Below are 14,593 nucleotides of genomic sequence, written 5' to 3'. Positions count from 1 at the left end.
GTTGCAAATAAGTTTATTATTTTGCACATAAGGATAATACTGTCTGTTTTTTCATGTAGCACACAAATACCTGATAGCTTTATTTGTACACTGAAATTTAAAGTTGATCTAGGACATGCCCTACCCCAATTATAAATCTGTCCTCACATTTTAAACTTACCTCCCCCCTCCAATGCAACATGGTTTTGCCAAGATGCAAAGTTACTCCTTTTTTTTGCTTTCCTTTCCTTAATGAATCAGGCCCTATGTTTTTACTTGACTAAGGGAAATTTGGGAATGTCAAGGTGTGTGAGTAGTCTAGTATATAACAGGTCTCATGGACCACTGCACTTCAAATTTCATTCATCATAACTTACCAGATTTAAAAAGTGTACCTGTTTGACAATTATTTTTAAATTGTGTGTATTTTTATGTCTCATATATTCGATTGGTGCTATTACATTTTATATTGTAATGTAATATTCTATTTGTGTAATAATCAAATTCTTATAATGGCACTTTTTATGCATCCTTAAGTCCTGGTTATTTAAGATGAATGGTGATTGCTAATACTTTAGGCATTGCTCAGCTGACACAAACTGTTGGTGATACTGGAATGTCATGGTTATGTCATGACAAAGTTTTCATAGATATTTGTTTCTATGAATTTCTTTTGAAAATAACCAATCAGAGGACATGTTAGGTGTATGTACTACATTTATGAATGATGTACCAGGCCTTGTTCCAGCTTTTATTCTCAATATTTATATAACACATGCTATAAAATCACAGGCGGAAGAGCTAGTGTCATATTTTTTATATGACTTATAACAGTTAAAATAGAAGTAAACACAAAACTTGGAAAGATGTGGTGTAGTATTAATACTACGGATACAGTGAATCCATCATTTAAGAATCCAGTCACCGGGATTATTCTACTGAACACTAAACCTACCTGAACCCTCATTTTCCATGTTAAAATGAAGCAAGGGGGGTCAAAATGATAATCTGTTCATAATTATCCCCGGGAAGGTAAAAACCACTGCGCTTTGCCCCAAAATCACAGTACGATCAGGATTTGGTTGCCAAATAATAGTTACAACAGTTGTATTTTAGAATTCAGCTGAATCTCAAACCAAAGTGTTTATTCGGAGCATCTCTAGTTAAAAATCAGTGCAATAATAGCTTGATTGTTTTCAGGACAGTTCAGAGTTCTATTTTGTTTTCTTTTTGTTTTTGAGAAGCCTCTCCAGCTTCAGATGACTTTCATTCATTGGCCTGTGCATTCACTCCTGCAACCTCTTCTAAATACATTGCTTTATCTTTCTGTCCTATATCAGTGATTTCCAGACATTTATTATTGATCATCAGGCAGCGTTTACTTTTGTTCCTCCGGACAATTGTATTCAGAGAAAAGCTTTATTGTCCTTTCCCATGGCAACAACTATAAACAACTGCCTGACGCTATAAAAAGACACGTCTGGCAATCACCGAAGGAGCAATGATAAAGCAACGTGTTTAGAAAAAGCAGCAATTAATAAGTCATCTTCATTTTTCAACTCACCTCATTTATTATTATTTTATTATTATTATTACCATTTATTTATATAGCGCCACTAATTCATCATAAGGTTTATGTATTCTTAAGAGTTAACGTGATGGTTTTTTAATTAAAAATGGGGTCATTCAAAATGTAATCTTCCTAAATGGTTACGGAACTGATCTTTTTAAACGTTCTGTGTCTGTATTTATTATACTGAGTAAGAATCTTTGCCATAGGAAGAGTGTTTTGGGTTTTCGGGTGATAGCTGCAGGTGTTTCATCAGCGTTGAATTTCATTAAAGAAGTTTTCAAGGAAGGTAGCTTAAAAGTATGTTCTTATAGACAGTACGGATCGGTTGATCATTTCAGTAAATTGTACTTGTTCAGCTGCTTTTGGTTCAGGGAAAATAAGGTCTATTAGCTATATGTGAAGCCTGGCTTGGATGGATGTTGCCTTTTATCTAATAGCTGTTCTTCCTGATTAGAGCAGTGAGAAGGATTGCTGTCAGTTACTTGATACCATACATATACAAAACATACATGTGCTACATGTGTGGAATAGTTGCTTTGTAGTCATGCAGCTAAACTTGTTGCCATTCAACCATACGTATGTCACATACATATGATCTTCCAGCAGAATACTTGTCAAAACTGTATAATCAATTCCAGCTGGACATCTAAGGACATTATGCACAGTACCGTCTTGGTGGGCTACTAAGCTTATTATGTTACGTTTCCTGAATTCGACTGTAATGCACTTTTTTTTGGATGTTGTCTAGGTTTTAAAAATTGTATTCGGTATATAGAATAAGAGAAATTGAACTGTACCGTGGAGCAATATTAAAAAAATATGGACTTTCCAGGGACTAATTTGTAAGTTCTGCGACTGTCGCAGGAAATTAGGGAAGTTGGCAACAGCAACAAGTCTGTGCCACGAGCATCCAATCATGTGCCGCCACTCCCTTGACATGGTGCCACCATGCTTTAAATCCGCCAAGCACCAGTTGTGAACTGATGGTCATTTGTGTGAGGTTTTATGTGTAATAAATAGGAGTGGACACACTCTACTGGAAAACACAGTAATGACAGTATATATGTTATATAGCAGTGTTGGGTCATGTTCACACGGTTGTTTTTATATCAGTCTCTCCTCTGTTATGGTTTCTTTAGAGAAGAACAGAGGAGTGATGTATATGTGATCTCTATCGAGTGACGTACTGACCATAAACACGGGCACTTTAGAGAGACAGATGACAGAGCAGGGTTCAAGAAAAGTAGAATATGTCTTTATAAGTGTCTGTCAGTGTGTTACTCCATTTGGGACTCCAAGCTCCCTACGCTCCCTACTCCCCCCATGTATTGTGGCATGCATCTGTGGCAGATATGCACGTCGGACTAACCTCTAACAGCTTTGGTAGTTGGGAAAAGTCCTGACAGTCGGGATGGAGGGACAGTTCCCCTTATTCAGGACTGTCCCACCTAACTCAGGGCAGTTGGGATGTATGCCCATATACGGTATGAAGTGAGAAAAGGGATTTTTTGTAAACTGTCGTTGGAATCTCGCAATATCCATTGTTATGAATTTTAAAAATGTATTCTAGAGATAACCTGGAGCTCTGTGCTTATGACCCAGGCCTTGGTTTCTGACTCTACTCTCTGGAAGCTATTATTATTATAATAGATTTATAAGGTACCACAATGCTCCACAGCGCCGTACAGTAGGGAAAACAGGACATTCATAAAACAGGGACATACATGGTAGACAAAATAAATGCAGACATGAAACCAAGGAGTATGGAGGACCCTGCTCATTAGAGAGCTTACATTCTAAGTGGAAGAGGGCACAGCTGAAATTCTCATTATCTTAGGCTTTTACTCATTAATTTTTCAGCAACACACTACATTGATTATATACAAGAAAAACCCGATCCGTGTTTCCATTTTGTCAGTGCAAGGCGACTGGTAGACCTTTGGCGGAGGCCCTTCCACTTCAACACCCACAGATCAAACTGTTGTTGTGCTCCAAAAACTTCTCTGACCTATTTTCCGCCTTGTAAACCACTGTTTTGTTCTGCACAAAATGCATGCTGTAGCAAGTACCGACCATAATTTGTTTCTAATGGTTCGCTCTGGCAAAACCTGGTGCACAGAGATAGGGCCTAAACCCCTAGTCATGGCCTGGCAAGGGCTCTGTGCAGGTGTAATCATTTCTTCAAAGGCTAAAACTCACTAAGGTCATGGCTACTGATATTGTACCATAGACAGGGACAGCCAGTCCAGTACCACTAAATAGGCCAGAGCAGCAGTAAAGCTATCACACAGAATACCGTTTGCTCTGACAAGAAATGAGTTAATAAATCTTTAATAGAGGATGTCACTGCTTGGACGATGCCCCTGAGGTCTTACGCCCTAGTATGTGTGTGAGCCGTGGAATAATACATGTATGCGTGTGTGCCTCAGGCAATAAGACGGTAAATCAGCAGACACATATGTAGCAAATGATATTGGAGCATTCTTTATAACTGTATTTGTAAAATGAAATCATTACTTTTTACTTGAACCCTGAGGGTTTTATGCATCAATAAGATGCGGTGCCACTAAATATGCGTTGCTGCAAATCGCAGTGATGTATATTGAAGCACTGCTTGAATGCATCATGCTGGGGCTACTCTGGGAGTCCCAGTGAAGTCACCCCTCTGTGATCTATTTTCCCTACTTACCAGCAACCTAGCACGGCCGGTGAAAGGAAGTGCTATGCGCAACTTCCACTGTAACGGATTCTACGGAGCCGAAGAGGCTTCAGCAGAATCCCAGAGGAAAAAAAAGGTAACTGCATCCTGAGATGGTGTTATCTTTCTGCGGACTGTGAAGTTCCACAATGCATGAAGCTTTGATAAGCTTTGCATTGCGGAACTTCGCAGTCCGCATAGTAATCTATGTAGACTGGTAAAGTGGGTTATGAAATAAGACCTTGATGCATTCTGCGCCAGCGGTTTTCTCAGTTTTAATGGTTCATCGTGCTTTGATGCTTAGACCCCTGAGTGTGTTGCACAACTAGCTAAAGTTTTTGAAAATGAGGTCACCAGCTTAAGAAAAGGTCAAGTGATGATGACATAATTCATATACACTGGACAAATAATTACATAGGTTCATTCCTGTCATATATCTGACACTGATGTAGATATGTGATTTCTGGGCGTTCACTCACCTCTTTTTAATACAAATAAATACGAACATAATGTCTTTTATTTCTGTCTCCCTCATCTGGTCTGTTCTGCAATTCCGAAGATGCAATAGATCTTATTAAAGATAAATATTTTACACTGTACAGTTACTCTGTTCATCTCCAGTACTTGGTTATTAGCCGCTCTTTTTCATTGGAACAGTAAAATCTTTAATTGCATCGCTGCCGTCCTTTTCATTTCGAATTAGAACAGACTGAGACAACTTGTGGCTTTTCAGCAGTTGTGGATTTACAAGTCTCTGCTGGGGTTTGTGGTTCCGCAGTTACCGTATCTATGATTTAGCATGTTCCTTGGCTTATTGATCACTGGTAATTGTATTGAATATATGGTTTATTATTTTTTATACTTTTATAACTGGAAAAAACGAGGCACATTATGAAATCAATTGCATTAAAATAATATACAAGTTGCTAACTGGAAGCTGCTATGGCGATCCTCCTGAAAGTGGGTGGTAGTGTCCTGTGTATATTGGAGACCTACAAAATCCTTTTTATTTGAACGGCTTAAAGGGTCTAGCATGTTTTGCAGGTCACCTCTATGTTAACATTTAACAAACAGGGAGGTGAGGAATGTACCAATAGAATAGGAACAGGAGAAGGTAATGTAATATTTAACGTTATTTTAGTATTAAAATACAGTCATGGCCAAAAGTTTTGAGAATGACACAAAAATTATTTTTCACAATGACTGCTGCCTCAGTTTTTATGATGACAATTTGCATGTATTCCAGAATGTCATGAAGAGTGATCAGATGAATTGCAATTAATTTCAATCTCCCTATTTGCCATGACAATGAACTTTATCCCAAAAACAACATTTCCATTGCATTTCAGCCCTGCCATTAAAGGACTAGCTGACATCAGGTCAGTGATTCTCTCGTTAACACAGGTGAGAGTGTTGACGAGGACAAGGCTGGAGATCACTCTGTCATGCTGACTGAGTTAGAATAACAGACTGGAAGCTTAAAAAGGAGGGTGGTGCTTGGAATCATTGTTCTTTCTCTGTTAACCATGGTTATCTGCAAGGAAACACGTGCAGTCATCATTGCTTTGCACAAAAAGGGCTTCACAGGCAAGGATATTGCTGCTAGTAAGATTGCATAAATCAACCATTTATCGGATCATCAAGAACTTCAAGGAGAGAGGTTCAGTAGTTGCGAGGAAGGCTTCAGGGCGTCCATCAAGTGTCAGGACCGTCTCCAGACACTTGAGATCATTCATGTGTGGGGTTGCTTCTCAGCCAAGGGAGTGGGCTTACTCACAATTGTGCCTAAGAACACATGCATGAATAAAGAATGGTACCAAAACATCATCCAAGAGCAACTTTTCCCAACCATCCAAGAGCTGTTTGGTGACGAGCAATGCCTTTTCCAGCATGATGGAGCACCTTCCCATAAGGCAAAAGTAATAACTAAGTGGCTCGGGGATCAAAACATCAAAATTTTTGGTCCATGGCCAGGAAACTCCCCAGACCTTAATCCCATTGAGAACTTGTGGTCAATCCTCAAGAAGCAGGTGGACAAACAAAAACCCACAAATTCTTACAAACTCCAAGCATTGATTAGTCAAGAATGGGCGACCATCAGTCAGTATGTGGCCCAGAAGTTGATTGACAGCATGCCAGGGCAAATTACGGAGGTCTTCAAAAAGAAGGGTCAACACTGCAAATATTGACTCTTTGCATAAACTTAATGTAATTGTCAATAAAAGCCTTTGACACTTATGAAATCCTTGTAATTGTACTTCAGTATACATAGCAACATCTGACAAAAGGTCTAAAAACACTGAAGCAGCAAACTGTGAAAACCAATACTTGTGTCATACTCATAACTTTTGTCCTTGACTGTATATATATATATATATATATATAGCATTTTGACCAATTATCTAATACATACCCGAACATATCCAAGCTATCGGTGGGTTGTTCCACTAAAGCTCTACAAAAAATGTATGTAAGTCCAATTCCTAGATGTTTTGTGGTATAACACACCACAAATATAATCTTCTTACAATAGGAATCTCTATGCACAAATTACTCCTACTCCCTAACATTGCAATATTAGACATGGCATAAGTGCTGCCATATATGTGTATTTCTACTTCACATAGGTCCAACTACCGCTATTTGCGTGGAGTTTGATTGTCCCTCGGCACCAGGCGCGGGCTGGGGGAGGCATGGCCGGGGGCACACAGGCGGCTGCATCGTATGACAGGGGATGCGGCCGCGTCATTGATGAAGCGGCCGCATCCCCTGTCATGTGATGCGGCCGCCTGTGCGCTGACACGGCCGCATCTGATGTCATCAGATGCGGCCTACCCCCCGGCCCTAATAGCCGTCTGACCCAGGGGGCCGTTGCCCCCCTGTCCCCCGGGCCCAGCCCGCCCCTGCTCGGCACAAAGACAAACTGTTCGGTTTATTGGCCACTAACTATATGGTCCCTGATGTTTATGTTTTTGTGTGACTGTAGCAGAGAAATTAGATTGTACTTTATACTTGGGCAGGAACTGATAGTGCCTGAATACAATTGTCAGTTTATACAACATAAGTGTCAGGGCCCACATGAACCAGGGTACGGCCATGTCACAATTGGGACGTCACACGTGGTGGTGTGGCCATATAACAAATGGGTTTGTGGTCTTCCAAAACACTATGCTGTCCTACAATTCCCTCTTCTCCCCTAAAACCCCCATGCATTGCGGGGATGAACCTGAGCAGCGGTGAACAGGCCATAGCTACCAACGTTCTGACCATAGGCAAACCGAGGGGGGGGGGGGGAGGGGGTTCCTAGTGCCTTTCAACCCCCCTCCAAGCCTGGGGCACTGTATAATTGAGGTGGCTGGAACACTGCCCCGCTTCACATGGCTCTGCTCGAAAATGGAGAGCTGCATGCACCTAACAGTAGTGCACGCAGCATTGCCTCTGTATATTATGGGGATAGGGAGAGTTGGAGAGCAGCCAAGCACTCTCTAAAATTATAGCCACGTCCCCATTCATGCTGGCCACGCCCACTGGCGGCGTGGTGTGGAAACCCCCCTCTGCAAATCCTGCGTTTGCCCCTGCTGACTGTTGGGAAATAGATTCTGACGGATTTCTTAAGTTCTTACAAATGTTAGAAAATATGTATACACTAAAAAGTTTGTCATCCCATATCATTGTAGAACGGAAAGCTACATGAGCCTTTCAAGCTTGCCAATCACGACTGATGGCTGCGCGCCGGATTCTGACTGTTAGCAAATTATCCTACATGTTTGTATTCCCCTCTCAACTGGAAACTACATCGCGAGCTCAGGAAGCATTAGAAAGTCAGTAAGTTATTCCCTGTACACACTCATGTCTACTTCTAGGAGTTCACAATCCAAATTACTACAGAGCAGCCAACGGTTTAGGAGAAAAAATAACTAAGAACAGCATTGGGAAAAGCCACTAGAGAGTCTGTTAAAACCCATTGTTAATTAACAAAATAACTATTTACATAATCATGCTGTTTGTATTAAACAAGTTGCTGATCACTGTGGATTTCTGATCTCGCTGGAAATAGAAACCAAGATGTGAACGAGTGAAGTATTATTAAGCTCTGCTTTCATCTTTAAGGAGAAAATCTCATAGTTCAATAGGATATAAAATGTGGTATTACATATGAGAATAATGGCTTAAAGAAAAACTATATATGCAATCGCAGCTGGCTATGTTTTATGTATTTACTTATTTTTATGCATAGAAATGCTCCGGCAACATTTCACTGCTCAGGTCAGATGACATTCTAGTTTTCTGATGCCTGGAACACTAGACGTCAAAGTGATTTGATGGAGAACACCTAGGGCCTGAGTCATTAAAGAAAGGAAAACAAAGAAATTAGTAACTTTGAACCTTGGCAAAACCATGTTACAATGCAGGGGCGCAGATTAGTTTATTATTTTTACATAAGGAAAATACTGGCTGTTTTTTCGTGTAACACACAAATGCTGGATAGCTTTATGTCTACACTGACATTAAAGTTGATCTAGGACATGCCGTATCCCAACTATAAATCTGTCCCTACATTTTAAATTTACCCCCCCCCTCCCCCTCCAATTCAATATGGTTTTGCCAAGTTGCAAAGTTACGCATTTTTTTTTTCGCTTACCTGTACTCTCCCTAATGAATCAGACCATGTGTGTTTGTTTCAGAATGCACATAATTCGGGTCTGTGCACGCCCCACATTCAACAAGGAGCGGATCTGAAGATACGTGCGCTGATGAATAGGGGCACTACTACACAGGATACCGCAGGGTACATCCAATACCTATGCTAAACTCCCTTCCAGCATATAAATTTATCTGATTAACTATTGGAAATCCGTCAGTTCATCTGTTTTACGTGAACCCGATCATTGGGTGTTGTTCATACCAAAGACTTTTGACTTGGTGTTTATTAAGTGACTTTATTGTGAAATACAATTTTTGGCGACCTGAGGAGTCCTAACTCATTATAAAACCCTAAAAGAGGATTCAACTTACAGTGTCTGATTGGAAAAATATTTATAGATATATCACAATTATGTGAATTATTCGTCATATTTTAACATTATTTATTTTGTATTCTATCCTACTGTTGGTTTGTTTGTAATGTGGTTTCTTATGTATATGTATTTTATTTGAGTTAGAGCAAAAAATATTTATATTTGTAATGCTATTGGATATTATCTACATATTTATCCTTTCATTCTAATACTTATACTATTTACATCACCACACACTGTGTTTTCGATTCATTAGCGCCAGGTAAAGTTTTTCTTGTTTGTTTTTTCAGTTATGTCTACTGTACATAAAATATTTTTTTTACAGTTGCTACTGATTGCATACGCCTGTTATTGCATACGCAGCTGTAATCATTAGTAAGCGGAACTTAGACTAGACCTGTAGCTGGAGCAAGAGATACAAAACTAGTTCTTTCAAGAAACCCAGAGCTTGGATCGGGCACTCCTGCTGGCCACAAGTTATAGTATCAGTGCCCACACACAGCCTTTAGTGGAATTGGATATTTAAACAGATTACTCATGTGACTGAGACATGGATTCTTACATCTTTCTTCACCCCCAATCGATGAGACGCTTCGTTAGTCAATCCATGTCTAAGTACTAATCAAGAGGGTTTTTCCAATCTTTGGAGCAACAATATATTTGAACATTACACCATAAATTCTTCTACGTGCTAAGTAGTGAACATTTACTCCATAGATGAGAGGTGTTTAAATCCTCAGGCTGTTTATGTGTATTACCAATGATTGCTAGTCCGCATATACTTGTTGTGGTGTGAACTAATAGAAGAGAAGTTAGCAGCTGATTGTCCATATGCCGAATAATTAAAGCAGACTTTAGAACCTCTAGCGGCATTAATATTTACATCACTGCAATACAAAGCTTTTGGTAGTTGGTTGCATGACTATTTTACTACATTTAACTTCCATTGATGTCATTTATTAAGTATAGGTCTGGGAGCGCCATAAGACTATTTGGTTAATAACAATTAATATATGTTAGGCGGGCTGATCTATACAGCTGTTTCTCTATAAATGATATATTGAAAAACCAACAGTTTTTAATGGATGATATTCACTTTGTCCGACTTCTTGTCTCCGTATCTACATGAGCTCATTTTTAATAATAATTCTAAGAATTGAAAAGCTTGAAATAAATATGTTTATTAATTTGAAATTAAGCAAATAATACTTTTTGTCCACGGGTTTTGAGATTATAGTATTAGTGGCTCCTGAGCGCTGTTGAATCTTGTGTGTGTATATATACAATATATATTATATATATATATATATATTTATTATGTGATGATCAGGTCTCATACTAATGCAATTGTTTGTATATGTACGATGGAACTGGTGCACTTCTGTTTTCTGTATCGCTGGCAGCACGGCGCTGCGGAATTTGTGGTGCTTCATAAGTAAACATTGATGATGACAAGATCACACAAATGGTCTTAAATGATGCAGTCTAGTTAAAAAATATATATTTTTAGGTAATATGTTTGTCCAAGTTTGGAAAATTTTGATCACCCAATACTTGAAAACAAAATGTATTGAATTGCGAGTGGACAGATCGAATAATAATTTGTAAACAGTCTTTTTCTTCCACATGCTTAAAATATGAAGTGTATCAGCATTAGATAGATCCTGGTGTGTTCAAATCATACATTAAGATGAGTGTTTCTGAGAATGTTGTGTTTTACCAGGGCGGTCATGTTGGGTTTTACCAGTGGGGTCATGTTGTGTTTTACCATTGTGGTCATGTTGTGTTTTACCAGGGCGGGTCATGTTGTGATATATATATATATATATATATATATATCTAAGCTCAGTTATACCAGTGACACAACTGCCTCATGCTTCATTGATATAACTAGTTACTAATGCATTGATAAACTGGATTCTTTTCAATACTATTTCAGCCTACACACTGGCTGCCTCATGATGTGACTGCTTGTAAGTGACTTGATAGACTATATTCTCATGAATATTGGCTAAGCCCACAAAACACTACGTCCACTTTGTACTGTAGGCGGGAGGCGCAGGTTGAAAGACGTAATATTTGCAATGAGTAAGACAGATTAGAATATCAGGTTATTATAACTTTAGACAAGTCTTCCTATTTCCTTGTATCTCTAGGTACTTCTTCCAGACCACTAACCTTGGATCCTCAGTTATAGCTACTAATGTTAATCAAGTGGCATGACATTTACTTGGCTTATTAAAAACACAACCCTTATCTGTCATTTTATGTGAGGTCCCCTGCTTGTTTTATATGGCTTCATTATTTATGTCACACGGTTACAGCTTCCGTGGTAAAGAAACATGGATTTCTTAAACAGATATTAAACTGATACAGCACTCCTCTATCCTGCATTTTTTGGTGTTAATTTGTTTTTATTGAAAGAATAGGAAAATGTATACAGCAGATGAAGCATAATACAAGGAAAAAGTGATTTGAAATCATCATTATCATCATAGTCCATCAAACAATAGTAAATGTTGCAAATTGTAAAGACAAGGGGCAGCACGGTGGCTTAGTGGTTAGCACCTCAACCTCACAGCGCTGGGTCATGAGTTCGATTCCCGACCATGGCCTTATCTGTGTGGAGTTTATATGTTCTCTGTGTGTTTGCGTGGGTTTCCTCCGGGTGCTCCGGTTTCCTCCCACACTCCATTAACATGCTACTAGGTTAATTGGCTGCTATTAAATTGACCTTAGTCTCTCTCTGTCTGTGTGTGTATTAGGGAATTTAGAGTGTAAATTCCAATGGGGCAGGGACTGATGTGAGTGAGTTATCTGTACAGTGCTGCAGAATTAGTGGCGCTATATAAATAAATGATGATGATGATGATGATGATGATGAAGTCAAACAGAACACACCAGACAAGTGAGAAAAGTAGGGTGCAGAGAGTGGGAGGGAGAAGGTGGGGAGTAGAGTGCGGGGAAAAGGGGAACTCCTTGCAATGATAAAGCAGCTTTGCTAGGAAAGGTATGCCAAACTGGAAAGCATGCTTCAAACCCGTCCTCTAGCGTGCCCACCCAGAGCGTCCACTAGCGATAGGAGGGTATCCACCGTCCATGAGCCAGCGGTAAGATAGAGCTTCCTCAAATTCGAGCCAGTGGAGCCACATCGCTGTGTATTCCGTATAGAGATGGTCACTGACCCCCGTGTTTTGGTTTTGGATTCGGTTTTGGATCTGGATTACCGTCGTGTTTTGGTTTTGGTTTTGGTTTTGCAAAACCGCCATTGCGTGTTTTGGTTTTGGTTTTGCAAAACCGCCATTGCGTGTTTTGGTTTTGGTTTTGCAAAACCGCCATTGCGTGTTTTGGTTTTGGTTTTGGTTTTGTTTGGTTTTGTTTTGCTATTTTTTTGGAAAATCCATGTTTTTGGGCCTAAATTAACCCAATTTAGTGCTCCAACTGTTTTAGAGACAAGTAATCTAATTGTTGAGGTAATAAATCATCCAAAAAAACAGTTTAATTCTTCGTTGGTAGGCCTATTCTACACACAAAACAGATTGTCTTCCTCTCCATCTATGCATATTGGCAATGCAGCCATCGTCTTTGAATGTATATTACACCCTACACTTATAGTTAAATATGTAAAGAAATGGAAAAAGCCAGTTTGGTTTCTGTCTCTCAAGGCCCCCCTCCACTTGTATAAAATACCAAAAAATTCAGCCATTATAGACTGTACAATATTAATTGACATGGAGAAAGCCAGTTTGGTTTCTGTCTCTCTAGGCCCCCCTCCACTTGTATAAAATACTAAAAAATTCAGCCATTATAGACTGTACAATATTAATTGACATGGAGAAAGACAGTTTGGGGTCACTCTGTCTCTCTAGGCCCCCCTCCACTTGTATAAAATACCAAAAAATTCAGCCATTATAGACTGTACAATATTAATTGACATGGAAAAAGCCAGTTTGGTTTCTGTCTCTCTAGGCCCCCCTCCACTTGTATAAAATACCCAAAAATTCAGCCATTATAGACTGTACAATATTATGAAAAATGGACAAAGCCAGTTTAGGGTCACTCTGTCTATGACACCCTACCCTTAAGGATAAATTGCCCTAACAGCAGCCTTTCAAGATGGTATGTGATATGGAAATGCCACAAGTCCCTTTCCTCTTTGGGGGTAGATTGCACCCTACACTTACATAGAAAGTTTTAAAAAGATGTTATCGGCATCATCTTCAGCTTAATCCTCACCCTCATCAGTGTGCACGTCATCATCACAGACTATCAATTCATCGCCGCTTGAATCCGCCATTAGAGAACAGTCAGTGCTTGGATGTCTTGGATGGTGAAGGCCTTCCTCGTGGAAGATGTAGTTCATTTTTATAAACATCATTTTCTCCACATTTTTGGGAAGTAACCTTCTACGGCGATCACTGACTAAGTTCCCTGCTGTGCTGAACACTCGTTCAGAGTACACACTGGAGGGTGGGCAGCTTAGGTATTGCAAAGCAAGTTTGTACATGGGTTTCCAAATGGCCTGCTTTTCTTCCCAGTAAGGAAAGGGACTGTCTGACATTTCCATATCAACTACCTCTTGAAAGTAATCCTCCACCATCCTTTGCATGTTTATACTCATATTGGATGGAGTTATGGGCAAAGTGACACATTTTTTTGAAAAATCCTTCAAACCAGCCCAGATGTTAAATTGTTCTGGTCTGCCCCCTGTGTCTTCCCTGCTTCTTTTTTGGAAATTTAATTTTTTACGAGCAACAGCTTGAGAAAGTGAAGGAGGACACGTCGTCAAGCCGAGGCCCAGTTCAGCGGCCAACTTGCTGAGCAATAGCTCCTTGCAATAGTTCACATCTCGCTCATTTACAAGTAAAGACTCAATGTAGGTTTTAAACCTTGGATCAAGCACAGTGGCCAAAACGTACTGATCCGAGTTCAAGATCTTAATAACTCGAGGATCATTGTGAAGCGAATTAAGTACTTGATCGACAAGGCCAACATACTTTGCTGAATTGCTTGCTTTCAGCTCCTCCTTCATTTTCTCAAGCTGCTTTTCCAATAGTCTAATTAAAGGAATGACTTGGCTCAAACTAGCAGAGTCTGCACTGTCCTCACATGTCACAACTTCAAATGGTTTCAGCACCTTGCACAGCACTGAAAGGATTCCCCACTGTGCAAGAGTGAAATACATCCCCCCTCCTTTCCCAATGTCATGACTTGTGCAATATGCTTGGATGGCTTTGCGCTGTTCCTCCATCCTCTGAAGCATGTACAGGGTGGAATTCCACCGAGTTACCACCTCTTGCTTAAGTTGGTGGCAGGGCAAGTTAA

General features: G+C 39.7%; 1 protein-coding gene across 1 annotated transcript in view; it reads left to right on the top strand.

The window, feature by feature from the left end:
• The window catches only part of ATP8A2 (ATPase phospholipid transporting 8A2), a 612,290-nt gene that overhangs the window by 50,050 nt on the left and 547,647 nt on the right, over positions 1–14,593 (top strand). The gene's annotated exons all lie outside the window — the stretch shown is intronic.

The sequence above is a fragment of the Mixophyes fleayi genome, chromosome 2 (assembly GCF_038048845.1).
Source record: "Mixophyes fleayi isolate aMixFle1 chromosome 2, aMixFle1.hap1, whole genome shotgun sequence".
In the NCBI taxonomy this organism is placed as follows: Eukaryota; Metazoa; Chordata; class Amphibia; order Anura; family Limnodynastidae; genus Mixophyes; species Mixophyes fleayi.
This window is presented reverse-complemented; position numbering and strand designations above follow the sequence as displayed.